The sequence below is a fragment of the Micrasema longulum genome, unplaced genomic scaffold (genome assembly GCF_059751315.1).
Source record: "Micrasema longulum isolate JH-2025_06_02 unplaced genomic scaffold, ASM5975131v1 h1tg001223l, whole genome shotgun sequence".
Lineage (NCBI taxonomy): Eukaryota > Metazoa > Arthropoda > Insecta > Trichoptera > Brachycentridae > Micrasema > Micrasema longulum.
In genome coordinates this window covers 66,293-82,721 of record NW_028278410.1, presented here as the reverse complement: position 1 = coordinate 82,721, position 16,429 = coordinate 66,293, and the positions used below count along the sequence as shown (strand labels likewise).

Here is a 16,429-nt window from a genome sequence, read left to right as displayed (position 1 = left end):
GGAAAAGTGTACAAAAAACGTATCTTAAATGATAAAATGTATAAATAAATAAATGTTCTCAGAAAAAAAAATGACTTTTTTTTTTATTGGTTCATTTGAATTACATATTTTTATTCAATGAATGGTGTTAAAAATAAAATCATCATATCTTATGAATAAAAAGTAGTATTTAATTTTACATTTATTATGAAAATACGCTGAACAGCTAGGATCGTGTATAAAGCTTAAGAAAAAATCGACCTTTTAATATTGACGGTGAAAGGTGCCAGTTAATTCGACCCAAGTAATCCGAATGAAGGTTAATTGAATTTGTACCCAAATTAAATATTTACGTAACTCACCCGATTCTACACAAATAACGTATCCTTTTTTTAACCTAGTATAAATATTTTAAATGAAATAAGTCATGGGTTTGATTTTTCTACATTCAAGTAAAATTGAGACGGTTAAAAATTAAATTACCACTTTGCATTTTAAACCAGATGCTTTTTAAACGTATATCCATGAGTTTTTTTACTGAAACAATTCTGCCAGTTTGATAGACAGATTTATCAAAAAAAGTATTTAAATAACATTGTGGGAACACTCTAGATAGACACGAATATTATTGCTGGCAATTATTTTTATTGTAAGTTGAGTACTCACAACTTTTTAAAACATATTTTAAAATTTCATATAATATTTAACTTCCTAGAGTCACTGTGTGGTAACCTGAGGTTAGGAAATGATTGCCTGATAATCACTGTCTCTTTTTATCTTATTGAATTTAAATGTATGTAATGCTAAGTAATCTTATTAATGTTTTATAAATAAATATAAATTAAGATTAATTAATTAAGTTCAATTTGCAATGCTGGAACGGGCGGGTTGAACCCAAATTTTTCTCATAATTACTGTTTTTTTTACCGACTTTACTTTTCTGTTTTACTTTGACTTTATAACTCAGAACACTTTTCTTTTGTTTTTTTTTTTTTCATTTAATTATTTAGTTTTAAATATCTATTAAAATAGAAATTTTATATTGTTTGTTGTCATTTTACATTGAAATCGGTTCACGGCTGTAAAACATTTTGTAAAACAATTTTGTAAGAGGTTCTTTGAACTGTTAATAAATAAATAAATATTTTTATCGTAAAAATCTTATTGATCAATAAATAGCAACGAATCAAAGCAAACTACACAAAAAATAATAATAAAAAAATATATATAAGAAATAATTACATAAAAGATAATGAAGGCTAAGATACGTTTATTGAAATGAAAAGAAAAGCATGGAGATACTGTAATAAACATTTATTTTATTTCACCAGATTATTGAATCAAACCAACGCCGACACCACTAAACAGTTGTCCTGGCACGTGGTTAGCGTGTTTGATTATGCTGTATTTATGCCATAAAAATTGCCATTTAATAATTTAACGACGTGTTCATTTTTGGTAAAATCACTAAAAAAAATCAAATATCAATGTCGGTTTCAGAACTTTTTTGTCACTGCTTAAAAATTGACTCATACTAAATATTATTAATCTTATTTATACTAACACTGAAGTACAAGTACCCAAAATACATATGCTTACTTGTGTGATCAGTGATTACGTCTGGATTACAGATTGTCAGAAAATACTTTTCTGATATGATCACCATGCAATAATCAGAGTAGACAAAAAATGTTATGGACATTTTAAATAAGAAAAACCTCGTTTTTTTTAATAAACAAGACAAAAAATAAGCCACTTCTATCAAAATCTTGTATAGCTAAAGAGCCGGCCAATCAACAATCAACAATCGTCATAGATTTCAGGGATGATTACAATTAGGCAGTTCACTCGCTTATCAGCATATTATTATTTTTAACCAAAATATGGGTATACAACAAAATCTTTATGCTGGTAAAGGTAAAATACAGGTATTAGTTTGTATGTTTGAAAAAAATATCCAGGAGATCATAATTCCTGTTCAAAAAGATTCAAATTCGAGTTCTACATTGAGAAAATATTTAGTACATCATAAAAAAATTCTTCTTTAATTTGTATCAACAGCCGTTACGTAAATAAAAACAAACTTTTCTGTTCCTGTAAAGATGAGAAATACTTTTCAGTGGCAAATTTATTAACACCCAGTTCCGAACAAAATGCAAAATACCTTGGAAAATTTCTCTATTATGAAAGTTGCGAGTTTAAGTTTATTCACACAGAAGTGTCACGTTCCAAGCACGCGACTTCATGCAGGAAAATGATTAAAGTCACGAGCGTGACTCGGAATATTAATACTTTATATATTATTGCAACTCTTAGCGTCGCGACGCCGACGTTACTAGGTCCTACAGAAGCAGCCCCCGGAATCACAGTTTCGGTGTTGAGAGAAAGATAATTTAGAAGATCTCAGGAAGCGTGTTTATTAGAGATTGAAATACTGAGAAAGGAGGGTGAGTGACGGGGTAATGGTGTACAGTTCATCGAACTTAACCTCGGCAAATAAATGTTTCTTGCAGCAGGCAAAATGAGCAGTTCACTGTGGACTTCTGGTACAAACGCTCATGTACATGGAAAACAAATGCGATTTCTCAGGCAAATTTGTGGTAAACAAAACTCATGGTAGATGAACAAATATTGATATCCGTGCAAAATTCAAAGCTGAGACAATGTTTATCAACAGAATTAAAGAAAGGTTGCTGTCTTGGTTAGGCCACATAGAGTGAATGAACAGCTTAAAAATGACTAGGGATGTACACGCTGAGTGTAATAAGCGTAAAAAGCAGAAAAATTAAAAAAGTACAATGTATGACTCAATTTAACAATTATTCGGAGATATGTTATTTCTAAATCCGGAATAATCAGCATGCGTACATGCAAAAATATATGGATTTAAATGATTTATTTGATACTTTACAAGAACACATTGTACAATTAAGGTAACAATGAAATTTTCCCTGAGAAAACCCGTGCCAAAGAAGACATAAATGCAGAGGAAACAAAGTCTGTTTGCAAAGACAAAGTGAAGTAGTATTTTATTTTATTAGATCTAAACAATAACAATTAACACTGTTACGGACGTCAGAAAGCGGCCCTTATAGGGACCGCCACCGCGCTAGATAAGGTATTAGAATTAGGGGTCTCGGGATGTGTTAGAAATTGTGCTACCCCTCCACTAAAGAAAAGTATTTGTCACTTTTCTGGGTGCAAAAACACCTTTTCTGCATAGCGCTGAGTAGAGAGGATAAATAAAGCAGGATTATGAATGTAAAGGTGTATGAAGTGATCGCTAATGAAAAGTCTTTGTGAATGTACCGACTTACGTTATTTTACCAAAACTGTTTGAACATCTGCATAAATTGGTTTCTTTTTTAAAAAAGGTCTCTTAACAACAGTTAAAACCGTTTTTTCTTTCGTTTACAGGAAAAGGTCATTTTTCATTTGCAACTAACAGAATTACTTACACTAAATAGAAACCACTCCACCGAAGCATGATTTGAGTTTCTTTCCGCTGAAAAAACTTTTGAAAGGGTATAATATGCAAGCTAGGAAAGGCTACATTCTGTGTCAAAAGACCCTTAGGATTACTTGAATGGTACACAGCACCTTGTCTGGGAATAAAGCTCCCAAAAGCTCATTCAGAATCCTGGAAAATGCCTTCAGGTATCCCAAAGGTAACCGGTTAATTTATTAAGTCCTTGCAAAATTCGTGAAAGCACGAAGCATCAAGTAGGTTCAGTATTAAGTTACAACTTTATAGGCTTTATAGGAATGATAAAAAAAAAGAAAGTATTTTCACACTTGAAAAAATAATTAACAGTTTGTTGGCTCAGAATCTGATGTAAATGAAATGTTTTCTTAATAATTTTAAGACCATATTTAAAATTAATAAGGATTACCGTGGATTTACGTTTAATACATGTTAATATGCATAGAATGTTTTTTTTTAAATTGGAATTCTCGCTAATTAAAATATATTATATACATTTATTACAATGCCAATTATTTTCCTCAACCATTTTTTTTTTAAAAAGCAGATCGCGATAAACGTTTTAATACTAATAGTTCATAAAATATATCAAACTTTATTTTCTATATATTTTAAATAAAGAAAGGTGTATATTTTTATTTTATTTTGTTTTGTAATTTCGAATAACATGCGATTGACAAGTATGATATAATATAATCTTTATTATTTATTTTTTAACATTTACGCTCAAAACATGTTTTTATTTATTTAAAGAGGTGAAATGCACTCAAGCCTGTAAAAATGTATATTTTTATTATGAAATAAACACATTTAAAAATAATATATTAAAGTAAGAAAGAGATTTCATCATCATCATTCCCTTTTGGCACCTGAAGGTGCATAGGGTACTAAATTGGTTCACCATTCGCTGCGTATCTTGATCATTTTTGTAAAGTGAAGTTAAGATAATTAGTATTATGCTTCAGGAGCCAGTATGTTTCCTTGGAAAGAGAATTGTTTAGTTTTAATTTAAATCGTATTAGTAATAAATCTGATAGTGTACTATCAGTTACAGGATGCAGAACTAAGTTCGCACAGAGGCACTTCTTACATGTTGGTCCAAGATCCTTCAATATTTTAACCGAGGAACTACAAAACATTAAATCACTGGTAAAGTTAAGAGTAGGTTTGAGGTCTTGAATAAGCATGAAAGGAGCAGATAGACACATCCTCTAAAAAAAAAAATTAATTAAAATTGAAAATAAATGCATACTGCAAATAAATAATATTTTTGTAAGATCAGCATATGTTAATTTGGTTTTTATTTTACTTTTCTTTTCTTTCTTCTCGTGGTCATGTCATACCATATATATGGGCTATAAACTATTTAGTAATTAAAAAAGGAATGGTCCACGCTCAGACGCGGTAGTTTTTGTAGGCATTTTTTCCAATTCCTGTTATAGCTTAATTTTAAGATGTATATTTGTAATTATAGTTCTATGTAAATTAATATATGTATGGAAAAATAAACAAATAAAGCAAAAAAGAATTCCATTTTTGTATTTTTCATTTATTTTTTTTGTAACTGCCATAAATATGACCCTAGATGATAACTTTCAGTGTAATTATTGATGTATGTAGGGGAGACCGAGGAGAGTTGTAACAAAAGAGATTTGAAACTACCGCGATTTCGAGAAATCTATAATCGATGGCGAACTGGCAACATCGAGCATTTAGTGTTATTTTTCACGTGCCAGTTGATGAAGTCAGCAATAGCAGTCTACAGGGAGTGGTTGTGTGTATACGACATCTAGACGAAAAAAATACCAAAAGTATGTTTTTGGACAATATTTTGATAGCCTGTTATTTGCTACGTATTATGTGAAAGCTGACGCGATATTATTTTCGGTATGTTTTGACTATTTAAATTTTAAAGCGTGATATTTTTTTTTTATAGCACGCTTCTAATTTAAATGTTAAAAGCCATTATTCTGAACAAGGCCTGATTTTTTGGGACTAAGAGAGTCTAAACAGTTTGTTTCAACTCTCTTCTCTTATTTATTTTATTACTTTAATGTTTTGTGGTATGAATTTGTAGACCGAATTGAATTTTTTTTGATTTTAGAATGCCTAATCAATGTGTACGAAAGACTTTTTTCCTATAATTTATGATGACTGTACGATAAAGCCTTACCAACATATTTCTACTGATGAACATACCAACGGTTGATTTCATCAGTTAAATTTGTTTCAGGCGTATTTTTCTAAATAATTTTTCTTATATTTAAAAAAAGTATTGTTTTTATGTTGAAAAAATAATGATAATACCCAAATACCAAAACTGTTACAACTTACCCTGATCTTTGTTTCAACTTACATCAGTACTAGGAGAGTTGTAACGAAGGGAGTTTTTTCAGTTTCAGCCGATTTTCTCATCGATTCCGATTATTTTTTCCTGTTATTTTGTTCAACTTATATAGCGTAGATAAACGCTGTAGTCTTTGTGGGCATTTTTTCCAATTCACGGTATAGCCTTATTTAAAGATGTATTTTTCTAAAGTGTATTTTTTAATTTTATATCCATATAATTAATATGTGCATGGAAAAATAAACAAATAAAAAAATATAAGCAACGTTAAAATATAAAGGTCATTGAGGTACGTCTATTTAAGGCCGAGATATACTAGGTAATGTTAAAACTATTTCAATCCTCCTCGGTTTCTCCTACTTAAGATTGTGACCAATTCCCTACTTTTTTCAAAAAATAACGTTATATTTTGCTGTATTGGTTTTTAAAATATTGTAATTTATTATTTTATGTCATTTTTCAGCATTGTTGAGCGTAGAGTCACGTCTAATCATGACGAAAGTCCAATAAAGATGCAAGACAATCAAGGCACCCACGAATAAAAATAACATCATTAACGCGCTTGTAAAGCTTCTATTTAATATTACGCCATAGTTTATAATTCAACGATAGGTGCGTGTAATATAAACATCTTAATTCCATCATTTTTATCAGCCTACGCAGGTACACGTTACGTACACGAAAAAGGGTCTTATTTACAGTTGAACAATGTTTAAATATATATTTCCAACCCCTATATTCCGAGATAGCCCTTACAAGGTGATAAATGGTAACGATCCTGTTTTTAAAACAAGCCGGCGAAAAAAATCTGTATCCTCACATTGTTACGCAAATATTTTACCAACACAAGAGAAGATAAGCATTTTATAAAGCAGTTTATGTTTAATTACATTACTGTCATGAAAATGGCTGTAGCAAAGTTAAGGCATAAAATTTTATATATTTCAAATGGTACTGGTAATTAAAAAAAATTAAAAAATCAAAAACATAATAATTTTGAGTACCTACGTGGTAGGGTTTGCCAAAAACTCGTTGGAAATATTATGGTTTAATACAATATACATCTGATATTTATTTATTTTATTTTTTAATTTATATTTATTTTTTTAACAATTAATGGTATATTTTTAAATTATATTTATGCTTCAATTTTTATGATTGCCGATACACCCACATGATAAAGGTTTTAGCTCTTTTACTTTACAAAGTCAACAGATGGAAGATCCGAGGAAATGTTAATGTTTAAACATAGACAAAATGGTGAATGTTACTCAGTGTATAAAGTGGCTACTTAAACCAGCCAATTACAGGTCATAAGCCCTTTAAATGCCTCGACCTCCATATTCCTCTCTTTAAAATGTTTCCCTCTTTGTTGTTACAAATTAAGGTATATTTTTGAATTGATATTTATACTGTGTAGGTCATCACCATCAAACCGTAGAGTTGATAGGGCCGAACACCGTTTTGGCTCGCAACGCGTAACCTGACGCAACGTCAGCTCGAAAAAGTATTTAAACGTCGTGCAGCGACAGAACATGCATATTTCATCTTGTCGTTTCGTGTCGCCCGTCCACCAGCTCCTCTTCTGTACAAAATTGTAAGGATGTATCTCATGTGTATCTACTTAATAAATAACTTCAATTGTAATCCATCTTTCTCGAACCTCGAATCAATTGACGCGCACCCATCCATACAATGCTTCAATTTTTATCACAATCGCTATGTTTTTAAATTAATATTCATGTTACATTTTAATATTATTTTCATTATTTGAACTTTTTAGCATCATTCAATAAAAAAAACATGTAAAAAAGAAAACCTTGCCTAAACACAGGAATTTTCTAGCTATTCGTGACCTGAAACAATGAACCTCTGCCCATTTAAATAAATATTGTATTTATTAGGAAAAACCAGTTATATTTATTTTTTACTTTTATTCTAAGAGGTCGGGATCCGTGCTTTGCAAGCTCTTGATGTCGCTGCAATCTGTGAAGATCTATTGTGACGGGTCCTCGTAAAAAATTCTTGCCCTCCAAGTCAGGTCTATAAAGAGCCTGGCTACTGTGTGGAAGGCGAGAGTTTACATTTGACCTTATCTCCCCCTCCATATCCAGATTCGTAAAGTATCGGGCTATCAGGTAGGGGGCGAGCTTTTTAACATCCTCAGGTTTAACCAGTGATCCCCCGAGGATGAGGCTATTTTTATGATGGTAAAGCATTCATCCATATATAATGTGTATAGGTGTTTCCACATCTGTACTGCAGAAGCTACATCTAAAAATTTCGGAGAAGTTCATTCTAGCAAGGTATTTGTTAAATCTGTAGTGCCCTTTAAGGGCTTTTGTGGTAACCCTCACTTGATTTCGGCTAAGCTTTATGTCAATAGCAAAACTTAAACAAGTTATAAATTGAGTTTTTCTACGGACATTTCTTACAACCCCTGCTTGCACTTGTATATAACATAATTTGTTTAGTCTCCCACCAGTCTGACTGTGTTGGTCACGACAAAATCCGGTTACTGGCAACACTTTATAAAAAAAAAAAAAAAAAATAAGAGTGGAATAAAACTATAAAGTATTTTTATTATTATAATTAAACAAGTTATATAACTAATAAAATGAAAAATGTTATCCGCACATAACGGTGCAAAGGGCAATTAATCGGTTTATCAATCGCAACGTATCTCGATCATTTTTTTACATTAAAATAAGATAATGTAAGCAATTAGGATCGTAAACATTCCTTAACAATTTTAATTATTTTTTTTTTTCAATAATGATTTGAAACAGTCGGTGACAACATGTCTGTCTATCTTTAGCATCTGAGTAGATTTTCATTTAACGGCAAAGCACCGTCTTTATAGTGGACACTTTATTCTAAAGGTTTCGTTGCACTGTCGTTGGTCGTTGGAAATAGGATGATTAAATTGAAGTTAGCGGTTTCTTAGGGAGAGAAAACGGTTAAAAGAATCATTGTCATCGTCAAAACTTTATTCACACCAGGTGAAGCGTAAGGCACTGCATAAATACATAAAACTATCATTAAAACATATTTGTATTATTCAGTATAGTAAACGCTGATTTTTGGCACTAAACTGAACTGAACTGAATAGTTAAATTTACCATCATGTCTTTTAATTTGCACCCAGCTGTGCGTAAGTCCCTGAAATGATAATCCAACTACAGCGTATCTGGGTAATTTTTGTAACTGGTAACACCACATTTCTCTATGTGTGTATACTACATTGACTAGGTTAAGGCGTTTAAATTTATTTGCTACCTACTGGGCCCTGGTTAAGATGTTGCAATGCATGCCGCGGGTACCAATATTTTCCCGGCCGCATTATAACAACTGAACTAATCGTGTGTGCATGTGTTTTTTTATATTCTCACCGCGATTGCGAATAAAATATTTTTGCAATGAGTTTCACTTGAATCGCATTTTATATTCATGAACACACGTCAAGCGCCCCTCCTGACCACAGGATTTAATCTGATCCTGACTGTCGCCAGAGAAGTTCCAAACAATAAATGTGGCAAAACCTAGTACAGGGTAGAGAATTGCATTCATTGTTTTAGGATTAGGTGGCAAAGTAAATGAGTATAACGTATCCCGCAAACCCGACTATTTCGAGCGTTTATCTGCCAACAGGTAAGTAGCGCGATCAGTTTCATAGAGATAAGGTGATCTGTTGTGCGCTTCAGGTACTATTTCAGAAATAATTAAATATTCCACCTTTAAATTAAAGTTTCACAAATAGCAAATTTCAAAAATAATTCAGTTATATATTTTTTCCATCTGTTTTACTATTTTTCTGAGAAAACGTATTGAGAGTCAGCTTTTTTATCACTCAGTACTACCTCAGTAGATGAATGCGGAAGATCTTTAAGCATATCGTTTTGGCGATGGTTAAAATTAATATAAAAATCATATTTAAGCGATCTTTTTTTGCTTGAATTGGGATTTGTTCGAGTTTATAATCGCTTTTAAGTTGGCACTTTCTATCACAGAAGCCTATTAAAAAGATAAATAAGAACGATTTTAAATGTTTATGACGTAAAGAACACGGACTAATTGTTTGCAGCCATTCATTGGCTTGTTTCAATCATAATATGATGTCGATATGACAAGTAAGTAGAACATACAGAGGTAAGGTACAGTGCAGAAGTTAAGTATACCGTCTAGATATATACAGATGAAGATAACGTTCATAATCAAGGCACTGGAATATGTTCATGTACTTGTAATTTTCTCTTACTGAAAGGTTTGGGTAGGTAAGAGAAAATTGGCTTAAAGCAATATACTCACCCTTTTATGTATTTAAAGTTTTAAGTAAATAAATATATTACGTTCATTTTTTAGATAATTTTTTATGTTTTTTTTAATATATTTTTACTGTGTTGTGTGTTACAGTATTTAGTCAAGGCATTAAAAAATTTTGATTTGTATAAATTGTAAATAAATTTTGTAAATACTCTTCATAAAAAAAACAGGGGCATTGAGGGGATCCTGAAGGGTGGAGACAACGTGATGGCTTCTATATTAACATCCTCTTCTCCTCTCATTAATCAGCATATAGTTTGTATTTCTTTGGATTATTTTTGCCAACTTTCTTTAATGCGCTGCTGACAAAGAGTCCCGCAAGACACTCTTAAGAGTTACTGGTGAACGGTGGCTTTGAGAATCCCATTATTATATTACGATTAACTTAGGTGTAATGGAGAATATTTTTCTGTGTGTTCCTAATGACTACCTTAGCCCTCGGCAACTGAAGCCATTTTATCTTCTTGTTTGCTGAACCAGCCTACCAACAGTAATGCCAGTAGGAATAACAATGTCTTTACTCAACTGTTTCTTCAGATATTGACATGGTTTATGTTACTGAAAGAAAGTTCAGCAAAGTCAACTTCCTTTTACTCTTATTCCTGAGTATTTTTATTTTACAATTTTTAATGTTCAAAATGAATTGTTCATTTTTTTCGTGCCATGCATGCCTTGAAGTATATATTATATTGTTTAATGTAAATAAACGCATTGAAAAAGTGAAATTTAAACGAGTCAGTTATTTTTTAAATGCTTAAATAATAGACTGAAACCAGTGTTTGATTTAATATCAATTTCTTAAGGCAAATAAAATTCTTCAAAATAAACACCAACTCAATGAATAATAGTTCAATTTATATGAAATTGATTTTTAAATAAGATTGAATTTTAATTCAGACAAAAAACACCCCTTAAAATGTTTTACACCGCTAATCATTTGAAATGTCCTAAAGACATAGCATGAATCCCTTTTAAGAGAAATAGACAGGTTAACGTCAACACACTGATTGAACATTCCGAATTCAAATTGGAATGCCATACAGCCTTAGTAGGTACTCCGGAAGTACTAGAACATTCCTAACTAAGTGAAGGCTCTATTGATCAATGGATCAGGCTGTGTTTACAAATACTCGAGGTGTGTGATAATACATGGTGTGAACAACTGAACAGCCCACCGCAAACTAAACATTTATACAATTAAGTAGATTATTTAAAAATATTTTGAGTACATCAAAAACTTTGTTGACGAGTACTGAATTTAAATTACATGGGGAGATTTTTAATAGATTTTTGACAAATGTTAAAAAACCTTTATCGAAGGGTTGATATGACTCAGATGACATATGACAGGAGTATTTTTTTTAAGGAAATATATGCGTTCTTGTTATGATTTATAAAAATATTCAAATTTAAGGATCGTTTTCAACGAGTTGTAAATAATTCACTATTGGGAAATGGGAATCAAGTTAGGGTAGAGTTGGGTGGGTTGGTGGACCTTGGACCTCTGATTTGTGAATCCGTTTCACTAGTCACGGGACTACAACCCGATTGCACCTCATTGTCTGATCATCTTACCCTCATGTTACAAAAATGATTAATAATATTTTAAGTAAGTCTAAATTTTTGACGCATCCATCCCTCGAAAAAAAAACTCACCAAAACAGGCCGAAAACCAACTTAATAAAATGTCAAAGTCTTATCGTTTTTTTCAAAACTTGATATTTTATTATTTTCACAAATTTCAATCATTTATATTGGGTGCAAATGAAATACAAAAGAATATTATAAACTGCATTAAAATTATAAATAAAATAACCTTCATACTTATTTATAAGGCGTAACTGAAAAAAAAATGTTCCCGCAATTTGACGATATTCATAAAAAGCCCTTTCCTGAAAAATATGCTTCGAGCCAATGTCGAGTTTTGAAAAAACGGTTCTTAATTTGTGAATTTAAAGGAAAATGCTTTTATGATGACTCTCTAACTATAAATTACGTCTAGTTTGTCAATGTGGAACAAGAAAATGTGTGTTTTTTAACATTTCAGAGGAATCTATTTTATAACTTAAAAAGTCATCTATTGTTCCACATTAATTTTGATCATATCTTACTTATTCACTCCGTTTTTGGATAATTTATGTTACAACTTTATAAGAGTTTACTCAAGTAAAACATCAAAACTTCAAATTTACTAAGCAAAATATTATTAATAATAAAAACAGAATTTCAGATTATAATCATTTTATTAATTTATTAATCCTAACTTTAAAATCCCTTTATTTTATGATTAAGCTCTGAAGTTGGGTGATTCTGAAAATAAATTTCGCACAATCCTGAAATAATCCGTTAGGGTTGGTAATGACTGAAAACACCTGACATCGTGTTGGGTTGTGGACTTAAGGGCGGTTTATTCCCATTTCGGTTATATTTCATCATTTTATAAACTGGTTTTAATTTTAATTTAGAATTTTGCAACTCGTCTCAAAAGAGCTGAAGTTTTAATTTTTATTATGAAATAAACACGAGGTGAAAGCAAAAGTATTTTTCGTTCAAAAAAATATAAAAAAACTGTAGATTTTTTTTAAAACACGTAAGTATGGTGCTTTCGAATATTTAATAAGCCTACGTTAATGTGTTAGTGCTTCTTGGTAAACCAAGTAAACTTAATTTTTGCTTGCGTAAGCACGCACATTTGATTTATATGAAAACTTATTGTTACGGACACATAAAGCAAATGTTGTTAAAACTTGGATTGGATTACAATGGACTGTAAGTACCTTATTTGTATTTTTGTAAGCACACAAATTACAAAATTAACTTTGTTTAAATTCTGTAGCACCTTTGTTTTGTGTTAATTTGTAGACATGGTCCAAAATAGTGTAACGGAAATTTGATTTGTTTGATTTGATTCTCTAAAAAATATTGCGTTGATAAGGTTTATATTATTATGTACAAAAAAATAAATGTAAAAAAAAGGTAAAGACACCGCTACAAAAAATATTGAAAAAAGAAATATGAAAATGAAGACAGGAAAAATTACGATTTATTTCAAAATTAGTTGATTTTATTAGTATATACTTCTTGGTAAAACTCCAAGATTGATAATTTTCATGAAATTTATTAACAAAACTTCTCGGCAAATATAAAAATACTGTTTATTGATCTCATAAACCACCTAATGACAGGAATATGAGTAAGTCCTGGGCCCCAATCACAATCGGAAGTAAACAGAGTTATCTTCGTCTGTCTATAAAGAAAAAATGATATTTATGTACGAAAATGGGTATATTTGCATTTACATTGAAAGTATCTTTGTCGGTAACCTATAATTGAACATGTTTAGAAAAAAAAAATGTATGCTTATGCTGCTTTTCATACCGAAAACTTAATTTTACTTTGTAGATAAAATTGAAGATAAATGTTAACTTCCCATTATAATCGGGGCCCTGGGTACGTATTTTGATGGGAAGTTAAAATTTTTCTTCAATTTTATCTACAAAGTAAAATTATGTTTTCTGTATGAAAATTATAATATGTTTACAATTTTTTTTTCTAAGAATCTTCAATTACTGGTTAACGACGAAAATTTTTTGAATTTTCATACAAATATACACACTATTGTACCCAAATGTCGATATTAGTATATACCGTCTTAGTTTATACCGATGATAATATCGGTTCATAATCGCGGCCCTGGGAGGCAATAACAATTTGAAGATGCGGAAGGCATACATTCATTATGAGGGTTGAGTTGAAAATAAATTCTCCTGAGCGATTATAAAGATACACTACAGACCCTTTATCTTTGAGTTTTGTGTAGGTACATCAATATGTACCAAGGGGATAAGTACTCCACGGTACACATATCTACGCACTAAAATGACATACCTTCATTATGAAAGGTTTAGTTGAAGATAAATTTTTCCGAGCGATCACGAAGTTACACTACCGGCCCCATATCTTCATGTTTTCAGAACATGGATATGTACTGAAGGTCTAAATACTCCACGAGACATTACTTTCGCATTCAAAGTAACAAAAATGTCGTTCTACCGAGAAATTTAAGCTTAAATTACGAATTATTTAAATTTGAAATCGTTTTGAACTGGCAAGTTTTATTCTTTAAAGGATATTCAAATCACGAAAGAGAAATAAGAACTTTTTAAAATGTAATTGAGGGTGACAGTTAATATAGCACGATCTAGAGGTTTTGTTCCATAACTTAGAGTAACTACAGCGCTTGCGTAAGATAACGCGACCTTTGAGATTTGGTAGAAATGTTGCCACTAAGAAGAATAAATATGATAATGTTATTTTTTTACTATCTTCCTGAGAGCATGTATCGACATATCGATAGAGCCGGATTTGAAATACGAAGTTAGATGACATAGACGAATAGTAAACCATTCAGTCATGGAATTTATCAAATGTCATATGAAAATCATATTCAAGCCAGCACTTTATGCTTAAATTGCAATTTACTTAAATTTCAAATCATTTTGAAGTAGCCACTTTTTATTACAGAAGCCCATATTAAAAACGAACAAGAAATACATTGATTTTAATTAAGCATTAAACGCGAAGTAAATTTTCAGACTCACCTGTTCGATAAATTTTATAATATGACGTTCGAGATGACATAACGAAAACACGTATTGACATGCCAGTTGATTAACACTCGCCATACCGAAGAAGGTACTGATAGTAGTAAAGTTAAGTTATCGTGTCGATATGTACCGATTAAGATAGCGTTTGTAATCGTCCTGATTATGCCTGTATATTTCAATATGACCTTCTTAAAAATACAATTTATGTCAATCTTACAAGGTAAGTATCTAATATTTGCGGTACAAAAAATGTTCGTCTTTAGAAAATTTATTCCTGGTATATTTAATCACAATAAAATATTTATACCGATATTACGACTTAGTCAACTTCTGAGCGGATTGAACAAAAGGTTATAAATATAATCGTACGCAAAACGTATTTCACAAAAATATTTTAGTCAAACTTCAAATCAATGCTTTACCAGTTGTTCTTCGTGTAAAAAATACATGACCTTTTTTCCATAAATTCTGTGGTATGGAAAATACGAGGGAACGGTTGATAGGGATGGATTTTAGTTCACCCCCATACTCTGGTACACATGCTACCCTTACAAAAAGTGAGCTTTGATCGTACGAATACATAATACTAATTTAACAGAGATACCCTACTGTGGGCGACTGACAGAAATGATGATGGAAATTTATGAACTCCAGATAAAATCATTTGTTTAAGTCGTTTGTAACAAACAGACACTTTATTCCTATACTTACTCAACTAACTGCATTTATGATAAAGTAAATTTTGCGATAACAATTAAAAATAAAAAAATCACGATACTGATGCACACAATCGTGAAAGAAAGAGATATGCGAGTATATACGTATCTAATCTTCTTATTCTTCTTTTTTTCCACATCTACTCCTAAGTGGAGCATGTGGACATCACTAGTTGCCTCCAGGAGACCCTATCGCCAGCCAACACTCTCGCCTTCTCCCACGTCAATCCAGCGTCTCGTAGTTTCACCAAATAAAGCCGAAAGACCGTCATAGACGGCCTTTTATTATGGCGTGAGCCCGCAGGCTTAAATAACAGGCAACTTGAGTGAAGGTTCTCCTGAAGCATGCGCAGTGCGTGTCCAAGGCAGGTCCACCGCCGCATCCTCAAGATTCTCGTAAAAAAAGATTCAAGAAAATTTTAGTGTCTAATCTACCCGCTAATATCATAGACGAGAAATAATTCATAATTTAAATCAAGTTTTAAATCTAAATGGGCCATACTTATTAGATTTCCTTATACCAGGTTTATATTGATAAATAACTATACCCGGCTGAACTATTTATAACCGATATAAAAAAAAGTTACTTTTAAAAATATTTATTACCTAGAATAACAATTCACGGGTTATTTCATGATTAATTTTTTCAGTCAATACTGATATGTGCGCATGCGCAGTAACTTTTATAAAAACAAACAAACGTCAAAGTCAAATCGAGACCACTGTCAATGTAATCGAGAACATGGAGAAATCCGTTAGATAAAGAAATCAAAATTAGGAAGAACGGGAGAAGTTTAAAACGAATTCTTTAGTTTATTCGTATTTCTGTTTTTATCACAATTAATTAAAACAAATACAAACAGATAACATTACAGATATTATTTAAACAAATAATTAAAATCACTTGAATCGCATTGGTCGCAGGACTTCGAAATTGTTTAAAATTAAAAAAAAAACTGATAAACTATCCATT

At 31.2% G+C, this 16,429-nt stretch overlaps 1 protein-coding gene across 1 annotated transcript in view; it reads right to left on the bottom strand.

Annotated features, from left to right (window-relative positions):
- The window catches only part of LOC148276407 (neurexin 1-like), a gene marked incomplete at both ends in the record, with an annotated part of 142,569 nt that overhangs the window by 64,661 nt on the left and 61,479 nt on the right, over positions 1-16,429 (bottom strand). The window lies entirely within an intron of this gene.